This window comes from Oreochromis niloticus, linkage group LG14 (assembly GCF_001858045.2).
Source record: "Oreochromis niloticus isolate F11D_XX linkage group LG14, O_niloticus_UMD_NMBU, whole genome shotgun sequence".
In the NCBI taxonomy this organism is placed as follows: Eukaryota; Metazoa; Chordata; class Actinopteri; order Cichliformes; family Cichlidae; genus Oreochromis; species Oreochromis niloticus.
Genome location: NC_031979.2, coordinates 39332793 through 39349419, shown reverse-complemented (window position 1 = coordinate 39349419; position 16627 = coordinate 39332793). Strand labels below are relative to the sequence as shown.

At 44.6% G+C, this 16627-nt stretch overlaps 1 long non-coding RNA gene across 1 annotated transcript; it reads right to left on the bottom strand.

Annotated features, from left to right (window-relative positions):
- Nucleotides 1-7459: 7459 nt before the first annotated feature.
- On the bottom strand, nucleotides 7460-16627 carry LOC112842220 (uncharacterized). Its single transcript, XR_003213956.1, has 5 exons — nucleotides 16490-16627; nucleotides 11993-12054; nucleotides 11321-11368; nucleotides 9127-9720; nucleotides 7460-7521 (listed from the first exon to the last, which is right to left on the bottom strand). It is a non-coding gene; the product is annotated as an uncharacterized LOC112842220 (long non-coding RNA).

The window sequence follows — 16627 nt, the reverse complement described above, 5'->3', positions numbered from 1 at the left end:
AGAGGAGGAGGAGGAGAAGTAAAGCATGATGAACGTCAGAGTGTCATGTTCAGGTGCTGTCTGATCTGTTAGTGAAACAGATTATCTGGATAAGTGAGTGCGCCCCCTGCTGCCAGTGCACCGAAACCTGCAGGACTCGGCTCCAACCTTTAACTTCTGCACTTTCGTTTTCCAGTTCAGGGGTCGTTTCCACGGTAACAAACTCAGTGCAGGGCTGTCTCTAAAAATGCTTCTTTTAGGTTCCCTGTGCTGTCTCAAGCTGCTGTGCTTTGTGCTGTACAAACTAAAGCTGCATGTGATCTGTGTGGTGCTGCAATAAATGCGAATTAATGCCAATTAAATATTGTTCAGATATTAATGTTCCTGTTAACAATGAGATTTCATACTTAGGTACAATTCTAAATATTAACAAAGACGAGGCTTATTAAACTTCAACCCTATAATCGAAAAAACCATTTTAATCAGTGATCATGAAGGATCAGTCTCTGAGAGGCAGAGAGCATCGCCAGGTGAGCTTATCCTGCCGTGGCTTTATAGGTGGGAATGAATCACCGACTCTTCAGCTTTGGAAGAATCAAACTCATTATGTAAAGAAATCTTCAATAATGAACTCTTATGAGAACACTGCTCTTAACTTTCTTTCTTTCTCCTTTCTAAACGACACATTTAAGGTTGGCTGGATTCAACAATTATGCAGGTTTCTACAAGTATGTGTGATGTCATCCTCTTCATATCCTTTCTAAAATCGCAGGCTTAAACTAATGTCTTGTTTGTAATTATGATGTTGACAAAATGTATTTTAAGCTCTCAGGTTTTCATCGTCAGGTTCGCAAAAATCACAATTCTGTGTTCTGAAACACTCCTTGTGATAGACCGACTGTTATAGACAGTTATATGTTTAATTATCAAGAATTAAAGAACACCTCGTCACCTTACTGTAACTCCTGGGAACATGTCTTTGGTGCGTCTCATCTAAAATCAGTGTTTCATCACGGGCCCAGACTGGATCAGCACCCTCCTGCTCTCACGCCTGCTCTGCTGTAGGTGAAGAGGTCAGAGCTCTGTTCCTGGGGTATCCTGTTTCTAACCATATACAGTCTTCTGTTGGAATCACCTCATCTTTAAACATGTCCACAGGTGTGTCCTACCAAAGGTGTCCTAAAAACACTCGTGATGTCACACACGAGTCTGTTCATTTATTTTAGCCGTGCTCACACTTCACACATTTTTATAAAAGAGATGCTATAAAACGTGATTCTCAGTGGTTTTGGAACGGCGTCTTATCTGGACCACATCAGGACAACAGCATAAACTCGTCTCTATCATCTGAACAGAGACCCATGTCCTCACTGTCATGATGGAAATGCACAACTATACTGACACTATCAAACTTTCCTCTGATCATAAAGCAGTTCAGACGTTATTAATCTGCTCTCAGTTCAACATTCAAACGGGTACTTGATACAAAGCTTTGCTTTTTTCTCCTTCTTCGTCATTTTGGAACTATTTTCCTTCTTCTGTGTTTAAGTTTGGTACTGTATATGTGTTATGTAATCATTGTGCTACTGCTCTTGTAGTTTTGTCAAATACAGTTGTTTTTTTTTAAAAGTGTGCTGGGTCTGGGTAAAGGTTAAAGGTTAGTATGTGGGTGTGTCACATGCTTCAGAGCTGCAGACTTCACACTTAGGCTGTGTCCCAATTCAGGGGCCGTTTCTCAATTCTCAAGTACGCGAGTACGTACTCGCCGAGAACGCACAGGAGTACGTACCCGCCGAGAACGCGAGCACGGACTCGCGATTTGTACAATTGGAACACCTGCGTACGTGATGATGTCACAGGTCCGGAGTTTTTACTGCCGTCCCCTCTTAATGTAACTGTGAGTAACATGTTATGAAGCTTAACTGTAATCACAGCCAAACCGGTTTACTCAGGAACAAATAAAACACTGAAATAAACCAAACATTAACATTTAGAAGTGATCTAAGTGACTTATATATCATGTTTAACCTCAGTAGTGAAACCTCTATTAATAAAAATAGTGTACATGTACATACGTGTACATACCTTAATAAAAACAAGCAGGTGAGATGTTAGAACGCTTTTATTTCTATTCTAGTGGACACTCAATACTATAGACAGCTGCTGGGGTTTCTTTAACCTGAGTAGTGAGAAGTCCGCGAGCGGAGGGGGGGGGTTGAAAACGATGTGCCGGGAGTCTGCTGTTGAGTTTTGGACGAAATGCATTCTGGGATATTTAGCTGTACCACACCGATGCATGCTCGATAAAACGGGCGGAGCGAGAACACATCCGGGACTTTTTCGCGTTCTCGGCTTGATGCGTACTTCGAATTGGAACAGTACTTGGTCTCCGACTGATGACGTAACACGAGTACACGAGAACGCAAGTACGCACAAGTACGCATATTGAGGCTGTGTCCCAATTCAGGGTATGCACGCTTGAAGTACGCATTTCAAGTGCGAGTACGTCACCGCCACGCGACGATGGCTGTCCCAATTCAAAGTGTACTTCAAATGCATACTATATGCTTTAGCAAAAAGGAAAGTTTTAAGCCTAATCTTGAAAGTAGAGATGGTGTCTGTCTCCTGAATCTAAACTGGAAGCTGGTTCCACAGAAGAGGGGCCTGAAAACTGAAGGCTCTGCCTCCCATTCTACTTTTAAATACTCTAGGAACAACAAGTAGGCCTGCAGTGTGAGAGCGAAGTGCTCTAATAGGGTGATATGGTACTACAAGGTGAATGTGGAGATGTTATATTGGTTTCACTGGTAAAAACAAATAATTGAAATGGGTATATATTTGGTTTTTGTTAAGTTGCCTAATAATTCTGCACTCCCTGTATAAATGACATGGATTCTACATTGTAACTGATGTGATTGTTCTATAAAGTGGTTTTAATAAAAAAAAAAAAGGCAAAAATTAGTTTGTTTCTTTATTCAACTTTTGAACAGTGGGACTCAGTCTGTACATATTCAGTAAATGCAAATTATTTACATGGCAGTGCACTACAGGCATAAATCTAGATCCCTAGATAAAACATTATGGGTCATTCCCACGACCCACAGCTTTACTGTGTTCCAGCAAAGTATCCAATAGCACGGCTCCTTTTACCTGGCAACACGGATGGTCTATTTATGTTTTGATCAAGAGCCTTTTTTTGGGCAGCTGAAGAGGAGAAGTCCATCTTATGGCCAACCTCTGGCTGTATCTTGGTCATATTACCCAGCAAAACCCAGCATGCAGGTTAATCTGTAACAGTCCTTGTGCCACGGATCCTCACTGTTGCTAAACAGAGGAGCAGCGACATGGCTGCAGGTCTCCACGACTCCGGCCATACAGGTGCAGTGGGCGGCTTCAACCTTCCCTGGCTGCAATGCTGGTTCATTCAGTCTTTGAAAGTGCAGTACGTGAAACACACACAAAGTTCATTTAAAGACAAGAACTAATGAGCCAAGGCCGACATAAATGTGTTTGTTACATGTTTAGAAAGTTAGCGCATACATGTAATTTTTCATTTTTTTATGTATCCATCTATGGAACGCTCTCTCAGAAACCTGCCTGCAGAAAATGAACCTGTAAAAATTAATTCCTGATCCATCAGAAGTGTAAGTGGGTCAGTCAGAGTTGCTAAGAAAGCCCTCCGTAAAGCCAGAACATCTTACTATTCGTCACTGATTGAAGACAATAAGAACAAGCCCAGGTTTCTCTTCAGCACTGTCCAACCATCCCTTTAACGTTAACTAGTAATGACTTCATTAATTTCTTCACAAATAAAATTTTTATCATTACAGAAAAAATTACCAATAATCATCCCACAGATGTAATATTATCTACAGCTACTTTTAGTACCATTGATGCTAAGTTAGACTCTTTTTCTCCAACTGATCAATAATTAATACCTCCAAACCATCAACGTGTCTTTTAGACCCCATTCCTACAAAACTGCTCAAAGAAGTCCTGCCATTAATTAATGCTTCAATCTTAAATATGATCAACCTATCCTATCTCTAATAATCGGCTATGTACCACAGGCCTTCAAGCTGGCTGTAGTTAAACCTTTACTTAAAAAGCATCTCTAGACCCAGCTGTCTTAGCTGGCCAATCTTCTTGATACATGTTCAATCATCCAGTAAAGTAAATCTCCAAAAGTTGAATTTGTTCATCTGGATGTAGCGTTTTGTGGCAGGTGACTTCTTCAGTCTCAGCTGACTGCAGGTTTCCCCAACCTTATAAACAGTACATTTGCATAATGACTGAAACCAGCCCACGGAAGGAACAACGGGCTGGGAGGTCAGTTCTTTAATCATAATTATGCAAATTCTCATGACCAAAACCCACTGATCAATGGCCATGAGTACCATTCACAGAGAGTTGGGGACGACTGTCAGACGGCGGCGGTCAGAGACGGCAGCGGTCAGAGACTGTCAAGACTGCGGCAGTCAGAGACTGTCAGACTGTGGCGGTCAAAGACGGCGGCGGTCAGAGACTGTCGGACTGCGGCGGACAGACTGCGGCGGTCAGAGACGGCGGCGGTCAGAGACTGTCGGACTGCGGCGGACAGAGACGGCGGCAGTCAGAGACAGTCAGTCTGCGGAGGTCAAAGACGGCGGCGGTCAGAGACTGTCAGACTGCGGCGGTCAGAGACTGTCGGACTGCGGCGGTCAAAGACGGCGGCGGTCAGGGACTGTCGGACTGCGGCGGACAGAGACGGTGGCAGTCAGAGACAGTCAGTCTGCGGAGGTCAAAGACGGCGGCGGTCAGAGACAGTCAGACTGCAGCGGTCAGATACGGCGGCGGTCAAAGACTGTCGGACTGCGGCGGTCAGAGACGGCGGCCGAAGACGGTCAAAGACTGACAAAGATGGCGGCGGTCAAAGACTGTCGGACTGCGGCGGTCAGAGACGGCGGCGGTCAAAGACTGTCGGACTGCGGCGGTCAGAGATGGCGGCGGTCAAAGACTGTAAGAAACGGTGGCTGTCAGAGACGGTGGAGGTCAGAGATTGTCAGAGACGGCGGCGGTTAGAGACGGCGGCGGTCAAAGACTGTCAGACTGCGGCGGTCAGAGACGGCGGCGGTCAGAGACTGTCAGACTGCGGAGGTGAAAGACGGCGGCGGTTAAAGACGGCGGCCGTCAAAGACTGTAAGAAACGGTGGCTGTCAGAGACGGCGGCGGTCAAAGACTGTCGGACTGCGGCGGTCAGAGACGGCGGCGGTCAGAGACAGTCAGACTGCGGCGGTCAGAGACGGCGGAGGTCAAAGACTGTCAGACTGCGGCGGTCAGAGACGGCGGAGGTCAAAGACTGTCAGACTGCGGCGGTCAGAGACGGCGGCGGACAGAGACTGTCAGACTGCGGAGGTCAGAGACGGCGGCGGACAGAGACTGTCAGACTGCGGCAGTCATAGACTGTCAGACTGCGGCGGTCAGAGACGGTGGCGGTCAGAGACTGTCGGACGGCGGCGGTCAGAGACGGCGGCCGAAGGCGGCCGAAGACGGTCAAAGACGGTCAAAGACTGACAAAGACGGCGGCGGTCAAAGACTGTCGGACTGCGGCGGTCAGAGATGGCGGCGGTCAAAGACTGTAAGAAACGGTGGCTGTCAGAGACGGTGGAGGTCAGAGATTGTCAGAGACAGCGGCGGTTAGAGACGGCGGCGGTCAAAGACTGTCAGACTGCGGCAGTCAGAGACGGCGGCGGTCAAAGACTGTCGGACTGCGGCGGTCAGAGACGGCGGCGGTCAAAGACAGTCAGTCTGCGGAGGTGAAAGACGGCGGCGGTTAAAGACGGCGGCGGTCTGAGAGTGTCAGACTGCGGCGGTCAGAGATGGCGACGGTAAATGACTGTCAGAGATGGTGGAGGTCAGAGATTGTCAGAGACGGCGGCGTTAGAGACTGTCAAGACTGCGGCAGTTAAAGACGGCGGCGGTCAGAGACGGCGGCGGTCTGAGACTGTCAGACTGCGGTGGTCAGAGACGGCGGCGGTCAGAGATGGCGGCGGTCAAACACTGTCAGAAACGGCGGCTGTCAGAGACGGTGGAGGTCAGAGATTGTCAAAGACGGCGGCGGTCAGAGACTGTCGGACTGCGGAGGTCAGAGACGGCGGCGGACAGAGACTGTCAGACTGCGGCGGTCAGAGACTCCGGTGGTCAAAGACGGCGGCGGTCAGAGACTGTCGGACTGCGGTGGTCAGAGACGTCGGCGGTCAAAGACTGTCAGACTGCGGCGGTCAGAGACGGCGGCGGTCAGAGACTGTCGGACTGCGGCGGTCAGAGACTGTAAGAAACGGTGGCTGTCAGAGACGGCGGCGGTCAAAGACTGTCGGACTGCGGCGGTCAGAGACGGCAGCGGTCATACACTGTCAGACTGCGGACAGAGACTGTCAGACGGCGGCAGTCAGAGACTGCGGCGGTCAGAGACTGTCAGACTGTGGCGGTCAAAGACGGCGGCGGTCAGAGACTGTCGGACTGCGGCGGTCAGAGACTGTAAGAAACGGTGGCTGTCAGAGACGGTGGAGGTCAGAGATTGTCAGAGACGGCGGCGGTTAGAGACGGCGGCGGTCAGAGACAGCGGCGGTCAAAGACTGTCGGACTGCGGCGGTCAAAGACGGCGGCGGTTAGAGACGGCGGCGGTCAAAGACTGTCGGACTGCGGCGGTCAGAGACAGTCAGTCTGCGGAGGTGAAAGACGGCGGCGGTCAGAGACGGCGGCGGTCAGAGACGGCGGCGGTCAGAGACGGCGGCGGTCAGAGACTGTCGTACTGCGGAGGTCAGAGACGGCGGCGGTCAGAGACAGTCAGACTGCGGCGGTCAGTGCTCTAATAGGTACTACAAGGTCATTAAGATAAGATGGGGCCTGATTCTTTAAGACCTTGTATATGAGGAGCAGGATTTTGAATTCTAGATTTAACAGGGGGATTTTACATGAGGTTGTTCATCATCAGAGTCTGTGTTGATAACTAAAAGAAAACAAAGAGAAAGTCAGAGACTCCTCTGAGTGAGAGAACTTCTTTTGTCGCAGGCTTGTTAAAGCGGGCCCGCTGCAGACGCGTCAACGCGGGCCCGCTGCAGACGCGTCAACGCGGGCCCGCTGGAGACACAAGCGCACCTCCAGTTTGACTCCAGCGATCCCGGGGTCGCTGGAGGGTCACTGGAGGCTCGCTGGAGCTGTGTCAACGCGGGCCCGCTGGAGAGGCGCATCATCGCGGGCCCGCTGGAGAGGCGTCATCGCGGGCCCGCTGGAGAGGCATCAATGCGGGCTCGTTGGAGAGGCACAAGCGCACCTCCAGTTTGACTCCAACGAACTCCAACGATCCCCAACGATCCCGGGCTCGCTGGAGGCTCGCTGGAGGTTCGCTGGAGGCTCGCTGGAGGTTCACTGGAGGCTCGCTGAATGTGCGCTAACGCGGGCACGCTGGAGATGCGAGTGCAGAGAAAGAAAATTCTACCCCCTCGTCCTCTCTCCAGATGCATGCCTCTATCTTCTTGTGACTTCACGGCAAGACTACTCCTCCTGCAAGCATGAAAAACCATTGATCAGGATTATTGATCAGCTCATTCATTACAGAAACAGTAAAAAGTTCCAGTTTGTTTAGATTTGCTGCTTTTCTTCATTGCTCAGTTTCGCCCCCGGTGTCTGGGATACTCAGTTTTGCAGTTAGTGTCTGCTAAACAATAATGATCCATATTATAATTGAACTTAGAGCTGGGCAATAGAAGGATAACGATATATATTGCGAAATAACTTTTTCTCGATGGAAAAATTTTACTATTGCGATAGGCCTCATCTCGCTTGTCCTCTTGAAAAAAGAAAAAAAAAAAAAAAAAAGAACAGCCAATCCAAATTAAGTAGCGCCGCAGCGTCACGTCACGTGACTTGTTACGTGCAGCACAAGTGCCAAGGCGCACATATGTATTTGTTTGGGAAGTAGCCAGCCGGGCCGCCCGGGTAATGAAGGAAATGAGTTTGCCGACTAGAGAAAAATCAACCGAGAGCGTGAGCGAAGGTTACCGACGAAAAAAACCCAATGAGGGTTCCAATTCCAGATTGTCGAATGGAAGTTCAGTAGTGTGAAGGTATTTCGGCTATTTCAAGTTTGACAAAAACTGTAAATTGTGCCAAAAGCAAGTCTGGAAATACAATAAAGCAGTGCATGCTCAATCTCTGACTGAAAGCGGTAAGTCGACATTCGGCTTTTGTCAGACTAAAGTCACCGTTGAAACTGTTTGAAAAGCTAAGCTATACAACAAGGAGAGGTTGAGAATTTCCTTTTAGTTCTCAGTTTATTTGATATTGACAAAAGTTAGTCAATTTTGTCTGTTCTTCTGTAAAACGAACTAAGATTTATTTTTAGAATTAATATTTTGTTTCTAAGTGGAATTGACAATTTAGTAGTCTGTTTTGTTTGTCCTATTTTGGAATAGTTTGTGTAGTTTGCAATATTTGCCTTTATTTATCTGAAAAAGTCTCATGTTTAAATTAAAACAAGCTGCTAATTATTTCACATTTTACTTGTGAGCAACGGCACATTTAAATTATACAAATATAGTTACTTGGCTTATATCGTGATATATATCGTTATCGACTGAAATGAAAAAAATCATATCGTGATATGAAAAAATTTTATATCGCCCAGCTCTAATTGAACTACAAACATATTTGAGCATAATCAAATGTGTTCAGTCAGGGTATACGGTCAGTTATATTAGAGCAGCCAACGTGGTTCTAGATTATTCTTTTTGAATCATACTGTAGGGAATACAAATCTCAAAGTTCAAGGATGAAATAATAATTTAACTGTATGTCAGCAGAAATGTGCTCTCTCTTGTCTCTCTTTGGATTAACTGAAGGCTTTTCAGGGAGTTTTTAGGACATCCTGATAATAATGAATCACAGTAGTCCAGCCTGGAAGTAATAAATGCATCAACTAGTTTTTCAGCATCACTCTAAGACAGGATATTTCTAACTTTAGAAATGTTGCACAAAGAAAGCAGTCTTACATATTTGTTTAATATGTGCAGGAGGCATGTCCCTAACCAGGACATGTCCTGGTTAAAAAAAGATTAATCTTCTCACACACAGACACAAAAACACACTTAACATTAAAATATTCCATACCTGGTACTTTTACATGAGGTTGTTCATCATCAGAGTCTGTGTTGATAACTAAAAGAAAACAAAGAGAAAGTCAGAGACTCCTCTGAGTGAGAGAACTTCTTTTGTCGCAGGCTTGTTAAAGCGGGCACGCTGCAGACGCGTCAACGCGGGCACGCTGCAGACGCGTCAACGCAAGCCCGCTGGAAAGGCGTCAACGCGGGCCCGCTGGAGACACAAGCGCACCTCCAGTTTGACTCCAGCGACCCCGGGATCGCTGGAGGGTCACTGGAGGCTCGCTGGAGCTGTGTCAACGCGGGCCCGCTGGAGGCGCATCATCGCGGGCCCGCTGGAGAGGCGTCATCGCGGATACGCTGGAGAGGCGTCATCGCGGATACGCTGGAGAGGCACAAGCGCACCTCCAGTTTGACTCCAACGATCCCCAACGATCCCGGGCTCGCTGGAGGCTCGCTGGAGGTTCACTGGAGGCTCGCTGAATGTGCGCTAACGCGGGCACGCTGGAGATGCGAGTGCAGAGAAAGAAAATTCTACCCCCCTCGTCCTCTCTCCAGATGCATGCCTCTATCTTCTTGTGACTTCACGGCAAGACTACTCCTCCTGCAAGCATGAAAAACCATTGATCAGGATTATTGATCAGCTCATTCATTACAGAAACAGTAAAAAGTTCCAGTTTGTTTAGATTTGCTGCTTTTCTTCATTGCTCAGTTTCGCCCCCGGTGTCTGGGATACTCAGTTTTGCAGTTAGTGTCTGCTAAACAATAATGATCCATATTATAATTGAACTTAGAGCTGGGCAATAGAAGGATAACGATATATATTGCGAAATAACTTTTCTCGATGGAAAAATTTACTATTGCGATAGGCCTCATCTCGCTTGTCCTCTTGAAAAAAGAAAAAAAAAAAAAAAGAACAGCCAATCCAAATTAAGTAGCGCCGCAGCGTCACGTCACGTGACTTGTTACGTGCAGCACAAGTGCCAAGGCGCACATATGTATTTGTTTGGGAAGCAGCCAGCCGGGCCGCCCGGGTAATGAAGGAAATGAGTTTGCCGACTAGAGAAAAATCAACCGAGAGCGTGAGCGAAGGTTACCGACGAAAAAAACCCAATGAGGGTTCCAATTCCAGATTGTCGAATGGAAGTTCAGTAGTGTGAAGGTATTTCGGCTATTTCAAGTTTGACAAAAACTGTAAATTGTGCCAAAAGCAAGTCTGGAAATACAATAAAGCAGTGCATGCTCAATCTCTGACTGAAAGCGGTAAGTCGACATTCGGCTTTTGTCAGACTAAAGTCACCGTTGAAACTGTTTGAAAAGCTAAGCTATACAACAAGGAGAGGTTGAGAATTTCCTTTTAGTTCTCAGTTTATTTGATATTGACAAAAGTTAGTCAATTTTGTCTGTTCTTCTGTAAAACGAACTAAGATTTATTTTTAGAATTAATATTTTGTTTCTAAGTGGAATTGACAATTTAGTAGTCTGTTTTGTTTGTCCTATTTTGGAATAGTTTGTGTAGTTTGCAATATTTGCCTTTATTTATCTGAAAAAGTCTCATGTTTAAATTAAAACAAGCTGCTAATTATTTCACATTTTACTTGTGAGCAACGGCACATTTAAATTATACAAATATAGTTACTTGGCTTATATCGTGATATATATCGTTATCGACTGAAATGAAAAAAATCATATCGTGATATGAAAAAATTTTATATCGCCCAGCTCTAATTGAACTACAAACATATTTGAGCATAATCAAATGTGTTCAGTCAGGGTATACGGTCAGTTATATTAGAGCAGCCAACGTGGTTCTAGATTATTCTTTTTGAATCATACTGTAGGGAATACAAATCTCAAAGTTCAAGGATGAAATAATAATTTAACTGTATGTCAGCAGAAATGTGCTCTCTCTTGTCTCTCTTTGGATTAACTGAAGGCTTTTCAGGGAGTTTTTAGGACATCCTGATAATAATGAATCACAGTAGTCCAGCCTGGAAGTAATAAATGCATCAACTAGTTTTTCAGCATCACTCTAAGACAGGATATTTCTAACTTTAGAAATGTTGCACAAAGAAAGCAGTCTTACATATTTGTTTAATATGTGCAGGAGGCATGTCCCTAACCAGGACATGTCCTGGTTAAAAAAAGATTAATCTTCTCACACACAGACACAAAAACACACTTAACATTAAAATATTCCATACCTGGTACTTTTACATGAGGTTGTTCATCATCAGAGTCTGTGTTGATAACTAAAAGAAAACAAAGAGAAAGTCAGAGACTCCTCTGAGTGAGAGAACTTCTTTTGTCGCAGGCTTGTTAAAGCGGGCACGCTGCAGACGCGTCAACGCGGGCACGCTGCAGACGCGTCAACGCGGGCCCGCTGGAGAGGCGTCAACGCGGGCCCGCTGGAGAGGCGTCAACGCGGGCCCGCTGGAGAGGCGTCAACGCGGGCCCGCTGGAGACACAAGCGCACCTCCAGTTTGACTCCAGCGACCCCGGGATCGCTGGAGGGTCACTGGAGGCTCGCTGGAGCTGTGTCAACGCGGGCCCGCTGGAGGCGCATCATCGCGGGCCCGCTGGAGAGGCGTCATCGCGGGCTCGCTGGAGGCGCATCATCGCGGGCTCGCTGGAGGCGCATCATCGCGGGCTCGCTGGAGAGGCGTCATCGCGGGCTCGCTGGAGAGGCGTCATCGCGGATACGCTGGAGAGGCATCAATGCGGGCTCGCTGGAGAGGCACAAGCGCACCTCCAGTTTGACTCCAACGATCCCGGGCTCGCTGGAGGCTCGCTGGAGGTTCACTGGAGGCTCGCTGAATGTGCGCTAACGCGGGCACGCTGGAGATGCGAGTGCAGAGAAAGAAAATTCTACCCACCTCGTCCTCTCTCCAGATGCATGCCTCTATCTTCTTGTGACTTCACGGCAAGACTACTCCTCCTGCAAGCATGAAAAACCATTGATCAGGATTATTGATCAGCTCATTCATTACAGAAACAGTAAAAAGTTCCAGTTTGTTTAGATTTGCTGCTTTTCTTCATTGCTCAGTTTCGCCCCCGGTGTCTGGGATACTCAGTTTTGCAGTTAGTGTCTGCTAAACAATAATGATCCATATTATAATTGAACTTAGAGCTGGGCAATAGAAGGATAACGATATATATTGCGAAATAACTTTTTCTCGATGGAAAAATTTTACTATTGCGATAGGCCTCATCTCGCTTGTCCTCTTGAAAAAAAGAAAAAAAAAAAAAAAAGAACAGCCAATCCAAATTAAGTAGCGCCGCAGCGTCACGTCACGTGACTTGTTACGTGCAGCACAAGTGCCAAGGCGCACATATGTATTTGTTTGGGAAGTAGCCAGCCGGGCCGCCCGGGTAATGAAGGAAATGAGTTTGCCGACTAGAGAAAAATCAACCGAGAGCGTGAGCGAAGGTTACCGACGAAAAAAACCCAATGAGGGTTCCAATTCCAGATTGTCGAATGGAAGTTCAGTAGTGTGAAGGTATTTCGGCTATTTCAAGTTTGACAAAAACTGTAAATTGTGCCAAAAGCAAGTCTGGAAATACAATAAAGCAGTGCATGCTCAATCTCTGACTGAAAGCGGTAAGTCGACATTCGGCTTTTGTCAGACTAAAGTCACCGTTGAAACTGTTTGAAAAGCTAAGCTATACAACAAGGAGAGGTTGAGAATTTCCTTTTAGTTCTCAGTTTATTTGATATTGACAAAAGTTAGTCAATTTTGTCTGTTCTTCTGTAAAACGAACTAAGATTTATTTTTAGAATTAATATTTTGTTTCTAAGTGGAATTGACAATTTAGTAGTCTGTTTTGTTTGTCCTATTTTGGAATAGTTTGTGTAGTTTGCAATATTTGCCTTTATTTATCTGAAAAAGTCTCATGTTTAAATTAAAACAAGCTGCTAATTATTTCACATTTTACTTGTGAGCAACGGCACATTTAAATTATACAAATATAGTTACTTGGCTTATATCGTGATATATATCGTCATCGACTGAAATGAAAAAAATCATATCGTGATATGAAAAATTTTTATATCGCCCAGCTCTAATTGAACTACAAACATATTTGAGCATAATCAAATGTGTTCAGTCAGGGTATACGGTCAGTTATATTAGAGCAGCCAACGTGGTTCTAGATTATTCTTTTTGAATCATACTGTAGGGAATACAAATCTCAAAGTTCAAGGATGAAATAATAATTTAACTGTATGTCAGCAAAATTAAAAGCAGCAAGTTACCACAAGTCGTTTTATAATTCAGAGCTAAGAACAACCTGATATTTTCTAAATGAGTTGTTCTAACCAGATCCTTACTCTAGATGGCATTATCTTGGCCTCCAGTAATACTGTGAGGAACCTTGGAGTCATATACAGGGAGTGCAGAATTATTAGGCAAATGAGTATTTTGTCCACATCATCCTCTTCATGCATGTTGTCTTACTCCAAGCTGTATAGGCTCGAAAGCATATTAGGTGATGCATATATCAGGTGTGCATAATTATTAGAGAACTTCCTTTCCTTTGGCAAAATGAAGGACTTGACAGGCTCAGAAAAGTCAACAATAGTGAGATATCTTGCAGAGGGATGCAGCAGTCTTAAAATTGCAAAGCTTCTGAAGCGTGATCATCGAACAATCAAGCGTTTCATTCAAAATAGTCAACAGGGTCGGAAGAAGTGTGTGGAAAAACCAAGGCGCAAAATAACTGCCCATGACCTGAGAAAAGTCAAGCTAGTGATGGACAAATGAAGCTTTCTGGAAGCATTGAAGCTTGTATTGAAAAACGGTTCATTACTCGAAGCTTTTCAACAGTCCTCTCTGGTGACATCTGGTGGCCAAAAATATGAAGAGCAGCTTGAATCCACAAAATAAAACCAACTCCTTCATAATGATAGCCCACTCTACAGAGTGGAACTCTGTCTCATATTGGGCTGCTGTTGTGTTGCTTTGAACGTGTATTTTTTGGTGTTAAAAAATGTAGTTTATTTGTTTAATAAATAATTTTGACCAGTAAACTTTCTTTGTTTGAACATGCATTTTGAAAAAAATACCACGTTACATATAACATACATATAATAATGCACATTATGCAGTATGCTTCTGCTGTGAGGTCCTGCCTCCATTTACTTATGCATTTAATCTCTAGACGGGTATATTTATAAATAATATTATATTAGGGAAATTTTCCTATACATATTTTTGACCTGGGGGTAGAATTGATTGTGAAATGGAAATGGAAAATGCTTATGAACTTGCAAATTAAAAACATGATGCATTTAATTTATTTTTGAGTAGTTTTTTTTCCAAGTACATCTATGCTGTATGTTAATAAAAGTGCCTGTGTGACATCTGGGACACAGCTTTGACTAAGAACTCTCTTTTTGTTCTTACTTTATGGCTTAAAAAAAATTATCGAGATATATATCTTATATCGCCATCCAGCTAAAAAATATCGAGATATGAATTTTGGGTCATATCGCCCAGCTCTAGGCTGGAGTGCAGAAAAACTGGTAGAGATGCAGTTATGGCTCCACAAACTGTCAACTAAAGAGAATAAATAAATTAAATTGCTGCACATTTTGTAGACTAACATTTTAAGATTTTTTTTTAAATAAAATACATTAAACATTAAATGTTACGAGTCAAATGGAAGTTATTTAATGATATTTATATTATGAAAAGCAGATTTTTCACATTTTAAGTTTTTCCCATTTTCAGATAAAATACAGACCCACAAAACAAAAGCAAACAGCCAGAACACAAAGCTGGAAAACCCACCCGATTGACCAGAATCAACTCAAAATACTCCCACACAACAGAACCAAATCTCTCAGTAGAATGATCAGTGGTTTGCTATCTGTCACCATCAAGACACTCCACAAATCCCGCAAATGATTCACTTCGTGCGTAATGAAGCAAACGAAGCAAGCCTCAACACAGTTCTTCTGAACCAGTGTGTTGTTTTTTTCGACACACGCTCCGGAGCGTCAGCTTCAAGCGGGCCATCACTAAGTCACTAAGTTTGGCCATATTTCAGAGCTGCAACATCACTGGAGTGCCCAAAAGCACAAGGTGTGCAATACTCAGAGACATGGCCAAGGTAAGAAAGGCTGAAAGACGACCACCACTGAACAAGACACACAAGCTGAAACGTCAAGACTGGGCCAAGAAATATCTCAAGACTGATTTTTCTAAGGTTTTATGGACCAGATGGATGGGCCCGTGGCTGGATTGGTAAAGGGCAGAGAGCTCCAGTCTGACTGGTTTGGGCTGGTATCATCAAAGATGAACTTGTGGGGCCTTTTCGGGCTTTGAGGACTGCCAGTTTCTGGAAGACACCACCTTCAAGCAGTGGTACAGGAAGAAGTCTGCATCCTTCAAGAAAAACATGATTTTTCCAAGTACTCCACAGCGTGGCTGGCAAGAAAGGGTATAAAAGAGAAACCGACTGCACGGTCATATTAGACTGCAGCTCAGCTGTGACTGAAAAGTTTCTGAAATGTTCACCATTACAAGGAGGGAAAACAGTACACCTCTCTGAACAGTGTCTGGGAGGCTGTGGTTGCTGCTGCACGCAATGTTGATGGTGAACAGATCAAAACACTGACAGAATCCATGGATGGCAGGCTTTTGAGTGTCCTTGCAAAGAAAGGTGGCTATATTGGTTGCTGATTTGTTTTTGTTTTGTTTATATTGGTTTCACTGGTAAAAATAAATAATTGAAATGGGTATATATTTGTTTTTTGTTGTAAAGCTAAAAACAAACTAAAAACTACTTCCAAAAACATTCAGCTTTGATATTAATGAGTTTTTTGGGTTCATTGAGAACATGGTTGTTGTTCAATAATAAAATTATTCCTCAAAAGTACAACTTGCCTAATAATTCTGCACTCCCTGTATTAAACAACACTTGCGCACCATCTCCAAAATTAGAAATATCCTGTCTCAGAGTGATGCTGAAAAACTAGTTCATGCATTCTGAGAACCAGTTTGGCCTTGAGACCAGGAGGCCTGGTTTCGAATCTAGCTCATGACAAACTTTTCACACGTGTTCTTTTGTATACGTTATCTTTTTGTATGCTGTTCAATAAACTTCATTTAAAAGAAATAAAAATAAAGAATAAAAAGCTAGTTCAATTCCGGTTTTTGCGTGACATCACACTCTAATCAGGAAATCAGCTCAGGTGCTGATTGCTGTCAGCAGATTAAACTCCAACAAGTCAGCAGGTCCCATGCATACGGCTCTCCCAACATGACAGTGCCGTATAGTATTCACTACTGACGTTTCAACTTGTTGCTATAAATTAAACTGACTCCCAAAATTCAGCCCATGTTGCTCAGGGAGAATGAAAAACTTACCAGTTAACCTGACGGAGGTGGCGACCCGCAGCTAATGTGCATGGTGGTGAAGTCTGGAAAATTATCTTCCTGGTACTGCTTAATGGGCAAGCAAAACTCTTGGCACAGAAATTCCATGGAGCTCAGCGAACAGGTAGA